Source organism: Hyperolius riggenbachi, chromosome 9, assembly GCF_040937935.1.
Source record: "Hyperolius riggenbachi isolate aHypRig1 chromosome 9, aHypRig1.pri, whole genome shotgun sequence".
NCBI lineage: Eukaryota > Metazoa > Chordata > Amphibia > Anura > Hyperoliidae > Hyperolius > Hyperolius riggenbachi.
This window is the reverse complement of record NC_090654.1, coordinates 87,387,903-87,399,371: the sequence shown is the minus strand read 5'-3', so window position 1 is coordinate 87,399,371 and position 11,469 is coordinate 87,387,903.

Sequence of the window (11,469 nt, the reverse complement as noted above, 5' to 3'; positions counted from 1 at the left end):
AAGCCCTTGAAAAGTTATGCTGGCCAGCTTCCACGGTTTTTATACCTTTTTTTTGGCAGTTGGACAGAGCAAGTGACATTCACTAAGTGCTTTTTAAAAAAAATAGATCCCGGAGAATCACGTATACAGAGATGTACTAGTACAAAACCTGTCACTTCGGGTACATTTATACAACTTATTATAAGTGACAGCAACATGGGAGAAAAATAATTTACGGCTCATTATACTCTTAAAAAAATGTATCTGTTATTTTTTACTGTTTGAACATATTCTTAATTTTACAGTGTTTTGCTGTAATGCTACTTCAAATATATATTTATTGCAAAAATACATATATTCACACATACATATAGGTGTGGTGTAGTTCTCTGAAAATGAATTGGAAAGCGGGGATCTCTATGCCACAAAGTACAGAAACACTGGTCTACTGACCACATCAGAGGGTATGTGTAGTTCTCAATCGAAAACCCAAAAAATTAATTGTTCCTTAAAGAGACACTGAAGCAAGTAAAAAAGATGTTTCTTCTCTTGTATTCAGCAGGGGCATGTGTGCCACTGCTAAACCGCTTCTATACAGACGGACAACGTTGGTCCCTTACCCCCAATTCCACCCATGCAAAATCAATGAACAACTTGCTGGTACATTTCACTACTCCTACAGGCATTGAAAATAGACGCAGCCATGCCACTCAGCGTCGTTTATCAGCAGCAAGGAAGATTGATGCACGAGAGGCGGATATATAAGCTGACAGACGTGTGTAAGGCAGGGCTACATCCAGTAGGTGGATTTGGGGGGTAAGGGAACACCGTTCATCCACGAGATAGCGGCGGTTTCGCAGGGGCACACATGCCCCTGCCATCTACGCACGTGTAAAGCAGAATGTATTCTCACTTCAGAGTCTCTTTAAAGGGACTCCAAGCAGTGCAGAAACTATGGAAAGATGCATATCATTCTAAAGCTCTCTTTCTCTTATTTCAAATGATATATTAACCGCCGCCCTACGCCTTTTCTTTTTCTCTATTATTGCGATTGAAATTGCAGAGACCGCGATTTATATCGCGAAAATTGAGATAAATAAAAGGAGTAGGGCGGCGGTTTATATATCATTGGAAAGAGGAGAAAGAGAGCTTTAAAATGATATGCATCTTCCCATTTTTTCAGAACTGCTTGCAGTCCCTTTAAGTGTAGTACGATGATATTACTTATTAATTTGTTGGGTGTATGTTGTACAGATAAGTATATTGTTATATAATGAACCACAGAAAACACTTAATGTAAGAGTACCCCACTTACATTTTCCTGCCCCCCAGGAAATGAAATATAAATGTTTGCCTTAACTTTGTGAATCGGAGCTGTGATGTTTGCGATGTTTGTGTTTTTTTTTCTTGTTCAATTTTTTAAGTTCACATAGCAGCCCTTTTTGATTCTCTACCATTAGTTTCTGGCCGTCAGACATATTACTCAATAACTTGAGAGTACATTGTTGAAGTTCCAAAAACTTAAGGGTAATATCATTGTCACTACTCTCGTTTGGCTTTTTCTTTACAATGGAAACATTGCTCTCTGCTGTTTGAGGGTACATTTTGGGATCTGCAATGCTGTTCTTTGTAGTTGTGGTGTCATGACGAACACCAAAACTTTCCTTTTGTGGCCAATCATCAGCTATGTCCAAAGTAACACTGAAATTTGGAGAGACAATGTCAACCATGGAAGTGTTGTAATCCTCATCCTGGAAATGTGAATTATTGTCTGGAGGATAACAACGTGAAACAATGTGTTGCCTGCTTTCTAGCGATGCAATTTCTTCTGTGTTACAATTTGGTTTGAATGGAACAACTTGCAATTTTGAAGAACACATGTTTCTTTTTTTATGTGGTGAAACAAACACCGTGCAACTTCTGAATCGGCCACCATCATCCTGCTGTATTTCAGCAGTAGCTAGGATTCTTTTCTGATTACTATGTACGTTACTGACTGTTTCAGGTACAAACCTCCTATCAATTATTCTATTCAATGGTACTTTAGAACGGATTGAACTCTCAGTACACTCCCTATTAGGTACATAGTAAGTATTTGGGGTAAGTACAGAAACATGATAGTCCATATCATTTGTGTGTTCATCAGTGTCCTCCTGTGGATGTCCAGGTGAGTAAGCAAAGTCATTGTCAAGAAAAACTTGACTTTGATACTTACCAATTTGTGAAGTGGAGGGAATTCGTTTTTGCGTATGAATTTCTTCAAGATGACCTGTCACTTTATTTCGAATAGTATTCTTTTTGTCTCTTTCTTTTTGGATGTTTTGTTCTTTTCTCTTTTTGTACGGAGTTCTCACTGTAATATAATGTGCAATATTTTGTTAATCTTACTCTATCAGATCACCAATACTGTATGTTTCATGTAAACACCAACAACTAAACATGGCAATAATTTACCAAAAATTGCATTTCTGTTTTACTTATTACAAACAAGCCACACATGTCAACCCTTTAGGCATCTATCACTACATAATTTTTTTTTTTAGTTGGAAATTCGAACATCTGTACTGAGTAATAACATTAGAACAATTGACTTCTCCAGCACAGTTGGAGTATGTCACGCAAACTTCTAAACAGTCCTTAAAGAAGATTTTGTGTTATCACGCTATCTTAAGCAGGAAAAATTCGCTAAGAAGTCTGTGTACAGTAGTCGGCCGCTTGCAGATTGCCTATTTCCTGCAATTTAGATATAGGGAGAGGCACACCAACGGCAGCCTGTAGAAATAGAAAAAAAACCCACTTGGATCAACATTCAGTGTTGTGTTTGTAGTGTTCAACAGAGCAAGCCAGGGCTGTGGAGTCTTTATAAAAAGCTTCCCACTACCAATCAGACTCCTCAGTTTAAGAAATCAATACTCCAATTCCAAATAAAACTCCATTTACCCAAAATGGCTCGGAGTACCACTCCTCGACTCACACTCCTTAGCGAAATACTACACAGGTGTGTGGATTTCGGGGCTGTGGAGTCGGAGTTGGAGTCGTGGAGTCGTAGTCGGGGAGTCGGGCAATTTTGGGTGCCTGGAGTCGGATCCGGAGTCAGGAAAAAATGCACCGAGGCCGACTCCTACTCCTGATGAATTTGTAACTGTAATTAAAATAGAAAATATGATAAAATGTTCTATTTCTCAGATAAAATTAATTAAAAATAATGTAGATATACAGTAATAGCTGTGCTTAGTCCACAAAAAAGCAATAAACCAATCAAAATTAGTTAATTGCGCTGCTTCAATAAAGCAGTCCCCGAATTTTCAAGGTCAGATCTACACATCTGATTGTGACTGTATATATGATGTGTACACAGGAATCTCTTATATATACTAAATAACATCTATGCTTTAAGAATAAAGCTTGATGTGTTGCTGTGTCACTAATAGAGATGGTCAATGAGATGGAAATAATTCTGCATTGATGGTGAAGTATGATAATGTATGCATTCCCTTTGCTCATGAAATCAACTAATTTGATATGTTGTGAAAATTTGGTTTTGTGACTGCAAATTAAGGGTACCTGAGACGGATGAAAAGTAAAGTTTTATACATACCTGGGTCTTCCTCCAGCCCCCTTCAGGCTAATCAGTCCCTCGCTGTCCTCCACCACCCGGATCTTCTGCTATGACTCCCGGTAATTCAGCCAGTTAGCGCTGTCCGGCCGCATGCCGTTCCAAAAAGCCAGGAACATTCTGCACCTGCTCAATAGTGATGCACAGGTGTATTATGCTCCTGGCGGCGGAGTCTGTGCATGCGCACTACGCCACACTGGCTCAAGTACCTGGACTCATAGCAGAAGATCCCGGTGGTGGAGGAGGACAACGAGGGACAGATTATCCTGAAGGCGGCTGGAGGAAGCACCAGGTATGTATAAAACTTTAATTTCATCTGTCTCAGGTTTACTTTGTTACACAATAGTACTATACTCTACATATGCACTACCCACAGAGCTGCAGGGAATCCACTGAGAATGCTGTGCACATGGAACACAGAGGTGTTGTCTGTTTACAATCCCCTCATTCACCTGCAGAGGACCTGCATATCATACTTACATGTACCCACAATTACATTGCCTAGGGCCTGATAGATGGTCTTTGCTCCGGTTGTTACCTTTTATAAGTACTCTTACCAAGGACTAGTTTTAGTATAAAGGGAAGAAATGTAGTAGTCTACATATCCTTCTCACTTCAGTTGTCTTGTAAAATTCCTAAGAGTTGGCAGTTAAGAGACGAATTCCATGTTACATATTTTTAATCCACAAAATTGTAATATGCAAATTACAGAAGTCGGAGACGAGTAGTCGGAGTCGGTGGAATCCGAAACTGAGGGGTCGGAGTCGGTGGAATCCGAAACTGAGGGGTCGGAGTTGGAGTCGGTGGATTTTTGGACCGACTCCACAGCCCTGGAGGATTTTGTACAAATATCTGTCGACTCATATTCCAGACCCCTCTGTTTCTGAAATCAAACACCACAACCACAAATGCAACTACGTGTGCACAACATTGACACAATCTGCCTCCCCGACTACAACTACAACTCCAATTCCACAGCCCTGGGGAAACGGATATGTGAGAAACTACAATGTTGTACATATCTGCATGACAAAGCAACGACGTATGTTTTCGACCACATGATTTTTTTTTTTTTTTTTTTGTAAAATAATGAAATTCTGGAAGTACTCTTACCTATTCTTCTTCCAATTCTAGCAAGGCAGTAATAGTACTTTTCACCAACTTCTGCCACTCATTATAGTACATTTCTTCACCATCAGATTCTTCTTTCATCATTTGTTTCACCTGTCGTCGACAGTCCTGAAACCGCCGTCTGCAGGTTACTCCACACCGTTTTTTCCTTTTTATTTCAGAAACCTGTTATTTGTAGATTGAACAAAGCAATGTAAAAAAATTTATAATATTTTTTGATACCAAGGGCGTAGGTAGAGCTTACAGCGACCGGGGACAAAGACTATGAATGCGCCCTGTAAGGGTAGAAGTATGTGTGCACCACCAAAAAAGGGACAAGACCATGCAACAGAATGTGATTTTGGTCATGGTTGGCGAAAAATATACATGACCTTAACAGTGGTGTAAAAGGTCTGCCAGGTAATTTTAAACTCAAACATACTGTTTCAACCAAAAATAAATGTAATTAAACCACAGTTCTACTGTAATACATGTAATTAGGCGTAGTTTCCTCCATAAAAATGATAATATGGCAATGGTTCACCCTACATAGACTTAATCGGGCAGCATTGCTTACCCCAACATAAATTTCATCTTGCAGCTGTTCCACCGAAATAGGTACCCCGTGTACAGGTTACCAGGTCAATAGGTGTCCACAGTTGCATTAAACCAGGCCTATAGGTGTGCCCATAATAGTTAACCAGGTGTATATGTTCTCCCAGTATATGTCGCCAGGTGTATATGTACACTATATATGTAGCCAGTCGTATAATTGGCACCTATATGTAGCCAGGGGTATTGTACTCCCAAAAATCGGTAGACAGGGTTATCTTAATCACCAGATTAGGTAGCCAGGTGCCCCCCCAGCAGGTGCACAGAGAAGAGGGAGAGCAGTGGGGGAAGAGTGGAGAGAGTTCCCCCCCCCCCTTTACCTCACCTTGGGTTTACCCTCTTTCTCGGTCTCCACTCCAAATTTCAGCGGCGGCCGACATAACACTTACTCTATTCCCTCAAGGAGTACACCGATCGTTGCTCTGCTACTCTGATGTAGACTAGACCAGAGTAGTGGAGCACAGAACTTTCTATGCACCGTTCATAGGGTAAGTGTTCTGTGACCCGCCCCTCATATATCTGGAGAGGGTAGCAATATAGACTGGGAACCCCAATTATAGGGAAGGGGGGATTTCTGCCCTTCCCCACCGCTGTGACCGCTTCTCTCCCTCTTCTCTGCACTTCCGCTGTATAGGAAAAAATATATAAAAAAAATTAAAACAGCTGGACGCCCCTAGGGAGCCAGCGCCCGGGGGCACATGACCTAGCCTGCACACCCCTATCTACGCCTATGCAGCATAACATTGTTAGCGTACTGTGATGCATAACTCCTTTAAACAGACACCAAATGTATTCATCTTTGGAATAATGTAAGAAAGACTGAACATAAAACGTTTGGGAGAAGAGAATAAGTGAAAACTGCAGAAGGCTTCAAAAGATGTCGGAAAGCGATAATGGTATTTTAAAGGCATTGTGTTTCAAAACATGTATTTAAACACTACGATATTGAATAACAATCTAGATTTGAGAATTCACACTCTTTGTAAAATGGTTATACATAACAGTAAATTTGTGTTTCCTTCCTAAAGCCTTAACTAAAGAGCATGTCCATCGCCGCAGTTCTACCAGCACCCTCTCACCATGGGTCCGTCACGGTGACCGGCAAATACGTGAAAACATACGCAAGTTGTGCATGAACTGCGAATGTATCAGCGTATTCGTGTATCAGGGACACATGGGCCAAAGCATAACGCAGACGCACACTACTTGTGAACCTCTTCATTACGCTCCAGCACACGTGGCAGGGAATGAGATTGCCGCTTGCGTAGTCGCAAGATACGATGACCATGACATCTCGATTATGTCTTTGGCCCGGAGATATATTTAGCATGTTCGAGGGGGATTGGGAGAAATCACTGTGTTAGGATATTATTTTACAATGTCTACGTACCTTAAAGAGAATCTGAAGCGAAAATAAATCTAGGGTGCTACTGCTAGAACTCAGTGATAGGGAGGCTGAACGGGTGTCGATAACACCACCAATCCCACCACGAAAAATCTACGACGAAATTCTTTGTTGTAGATTTTGCTGCTGCTGGAGGCAAGGCTAACGGCTGCAGGCCTGCCTCACAGCGTGGATTTCAGCGGCCCATCGCGTCCACTACCCCACCCCTCTCAGGGAAGGAAGAGATAAAGGGGCGAACAAGAGGCGGAGATAGGTGCTGTCAGAGACGATGTGAGGCAGGGCAGCAGCCGTTAGTACTGCACCACCAGGAAAATATCACCTCAGAGGACAGAGTGGATTTGGGGGGTTAGGGCCCCCCGTTGTGCATAACGATAGCGGTGGTTTTAGCAGTGGCACACATGCCCCTGCTGATTATAGAAGCTGAATCTAGATTTATTTTCCATTCAAAGTCTTAAAATGTTGAAGATTTTAACAAATAGTTTTTCCTCTCTTTGCGTTCTATGGTCTGTAACTTTGTTGATCCTGACTGTGCAAATGTTCAATATGCATTGTAATGTTCACAAAGAGAATAATACAGGCTGCATTGTGTCCTAGTGTTAAGAATGATCAAAGAACACTGGGGAAAGCTGTAGCCCTCCACGTCTTTACCTGAGCACACTGATTCTCTCCACCATGACATTTGGTTGGCCATAGCAACACCCCCTCCCACCATGCCAACACACCTGTTTACACCCACTCACACCACCCTCATCACCCTTCAATTAATTCCTGTCACTATGCATCAAATACATTTTTATAAATTTGGATCCTGACTGCCCCCTGGGTTCTCCTGATCTACACTTATATCACCCCCAGCACCCCCCCCCCCCCCCCCCGGACACTTAAATTCTCACCTGTCAACCATCCGGATTACTGAAGTCAGAAAAATTGTGCCAAGGTGTAGTAGCTCTATGAAAACCATAATTAAATGTAACACATAAACACATATGCACTGTATTCAAAGAAATGTTAAGTTTTTATATGACCAATACACAAGACAACATTACAGTTTTTTACCTTTTCAGCTATTTTGGCCCAATCTTCACCTTTACTGTTCGGCACTTTATATTTTTTCGGTCTTCTCATCAGAGTAGAATACTGTGCACAAACTAGACGACACAACAAAACATTCTCCGCCATATGGAATCTCTCATTTTTTCGGTTTTGACTCCTTTGCCCTGGTGTACAACTGTCACTGTTTAGTTCTGCAGAACTGTCTTCACTACTGCTGTGTTTTGAGGTATTCATCTCAGGTCTGTGATTACCACTATCATCCTCCTCTGATTGATCAGCATTATTTTCTGAGTTGTGTCCAATTGGATCTCCCAGTTCACCCTCCTCAGACTTATTCTCCAATTCCCAATCATTTGCTGAAGTAGAACTATAATCCTCATCACCTTCTTTTGGTTGCTCATAACTTTCATCACTGTCCTCATCTTCATCCTCCTCAGACCCTTCTTCTTCTGAATTATCCTCTCCATCCTCAGCGTGTCTTTCATCGATATTATCAGGATCTTCTTCATTTCCATTACTCCCATGTTCGTCTTCTTGATCCTCCACACTTTGTTCTTTACCTTCCTCATCCTCCTCAGACCCCTCTTCGTCTGGATTTTCTTCTCTATCCTCACCGTGTCTTCCTTCCATATTATCTGGATCTTCTTCATTACGATTACTCTCATGTTCGTCTTCTTGATCCTCCACACATTCCTCTTCACCTTCCTCAGCCTCCTCAGATCCTTCTTCCTCTGAATTATCCTCTCCAGTCTCACCGTTTCTTCCTTCAATGTTATCTGGATCTTCTACATTACCATTACTCCCATGTTCATCTTCTTGATCCTCCACACTTTGTTCTTTACCTTCCTCATCCTCCTCAGACCCCTCTTCGTCTGGATTATCTTCTCCATCCTCAACGTGTCTTACTTCCATATTATCTGGATCTTCTTCATTAGGATTACTCTCATGTTGGTCTTCTTGATCCTCCACACAATCTTCTTTACCTTTCTCATCCTCCTCAGATCCTTCTTGCTCTACATCAGACTTTACCTGTGCTGTAGTTTCAACTGCAACATTTTCTCTATATTCTTTACCACAATCAGATAGCTGATTTACGTCATCTTGATCGACACAGCCATCTCCAGCTTCCTGTTCCACCTGACTTAACTGGCCTTTTTTGTGAAAATGATAATGCTTGTCTGCGTTCACGGAATATTTGTGATTCACAGTTTTATCATCTCCATCCTCTGTTTCAACTTTATTATGTTCTTTATTCTCCACAGAGCATTTTCTACCTTCATCCTTTAAAACAGATTTTCTCTCATGCATATTCGCCTCTTCATTAACCTGTACAATACAGTCATCAACTTTTTGTTCAGTGTCATAAACATCATTATGAACCTTACTATTCTGCACATTCTCTACTTGCAACTGTTTACAACATTTTTCTTCAACTTTTACAGAATCTCTAGGATCAAATGCCTTGGAAACATCCATGCAATCTGGTTTATCAGTGTCTGAAAATGCATCTTCATCAATAACCAAAGTAAAGCTGTGATCTGAATCGTAGTTCACAATACTTTCTGAATGGTTAAGTAAGGGATCGCTCAAATCTATGTTTGCACCATTGCATGATCCCTTCAGATAATTTTTGCTAGGCCAGTGCACCATATCAAAGTTCTCCAGATTGTAGGGCAGTAACGTAGCATGCTTTGTAATAGGACATGAATCCCCAGCCCTGCACTCTTCATAAACTTGTACATAACTATCTTTCATGGGATTGTGGTCTATCGGGATCAAAATTAAAGTTACCATCTCATCATCATGTTCGGCATCCTGATTTCCCGTTTGTTGCGTCACAGGTTTTGGAGCGGTATCGGGTTCTTTCACACAGACATCATGTGTACTTTTTAACAAGGGCTCAGCAGTTACCTTTTTCCGTCTTGTTGTTTGCTTTTTAGCTGGAGGCGGAGGCACGCGAGGCACGCTGTCAGTGCAATTGAGGCAAGGCCGCGGCCTTAAACTCCTGGTGGGACGTGTACTCTCGCTCGACATAGCAAAAAAAGGACCTGCGTCACCGAAGAGAAACAGGAAGGGGAGTGGACTTCTTCTTCCATCTGTAGTCACGTGCACGCCGGTGACGTTGGAACAAATCCCGCGGTACCTCGCCCTTGACAGGCGCGCAATAATATAGCGGCGCTTACGCAAAATATGAAACTTAAACCTTATGGCGTGCTTTGCAGTTACGTACCACGCATAACCTATGTAAATTCCGAGTGCCACGTCAGACAACAAAATTAATAACCAACAAATCCTAGAGCTTATATTTTGATGGGCTGTTCGTGCACCAATCACAACACTGTACATTCATGCGGATTTTAATAAATTTTTAATCATACCGCCTTTTCTAATAAAATCTCCACCTTGTCAGTTTTGTTATTCACATGGAGTTCGGGATTTTGAGGTTGGCACATCACCTGTCTTCTCGGAACAGACATATAGTTGTGGATTTAAGTAAGTTAACAATTTTTTTATATGTGATTTTAATAAGAAATTAAAAAATCTGGAAATATTGATCTTTTTTTATGACTCTATCGATCTATATCTTTATAGAGATTTTAACAGGTATCATATACTGTATGTGTATGAATTTTAAATGGATTGATAGATAGATAGATAGATAGATAGATAGATAGATAGATAGATAGATAGATAGATGGATATGAATAGAAGTATACCAAATTTCATAGAAGCTTTCCAAAACTTTTACCGACATACATAGATTGACATATAAACTGATTACTATGCAAAAGAAAACTATAATTTGTATTGGAGGATATTTTATGTTTTTATGTTTAAACATCTCCTCGAAAGCCAAAAATCTTGGTATATGTGTTACTACATGGCTGCAGTATAAATTTTTTGTTTTTTTTAGAGTACTTTACACTGCAGTCATGCAGAGATTAGTTATAATCAATTAAAAACGTCTTTCCTTACCATGGACATTGGGGGTATGACACTGTTCATTCATATAACCAAACTTTGCAGGGCCGTTTTTTATACAAGGCACCCAAGGCACGTTTTGCATTCAGAGGGGCGGGTGGTGACAGGTTGAATGCACCTGTCACCAGCCGTAAGTATCGCTCCACGAGTCCAACCGCACCTTCACTGACTGCATGCGTGGAGCAGAGTAGGGCATGCGTGGAGCAGAGTAGGCTGCAGGCAGGTTCTTCCATAATACGGAGACCTGGTTGGGTGTGATGGCTATCCCATAAACAGAGGCTGTTAGTAGCGGCCATCAAGTGGTTCGCTTTGCTGGGACGCTGCTCCTCCTCCCGCCCGCCCCCGAGCAGGGATAGAGTCACTCGCCTCTCCCCAGGCTTCCAGAATTGAAGCTTCCTCTGTTATCCGATCGTCGCTGTGTATCTCTATGCGTTCCGTATCTCTATCTCCTGCTGGATTCGCTCACATGTCAATCGCTGCCGGCACATTACCGTTGAGTCACATGGCGGGGCTAGCAGGATGTAGAGAGATAGACACAGCGATGGACGGATAAGGGAGGAAGCTTAAGTGCTTGAATTCTGTGGAGATGCAAGTGTCTCGTTCCATGCTCGGGGGAGGGGTGGGGGGGGGTTGTGGTTTGAAACATCTGCAATGGCTTCGTAGGTGGGGGGAGGGAGGTTGTTGAGGGATCTGCGTTAAAATAAGTATAATA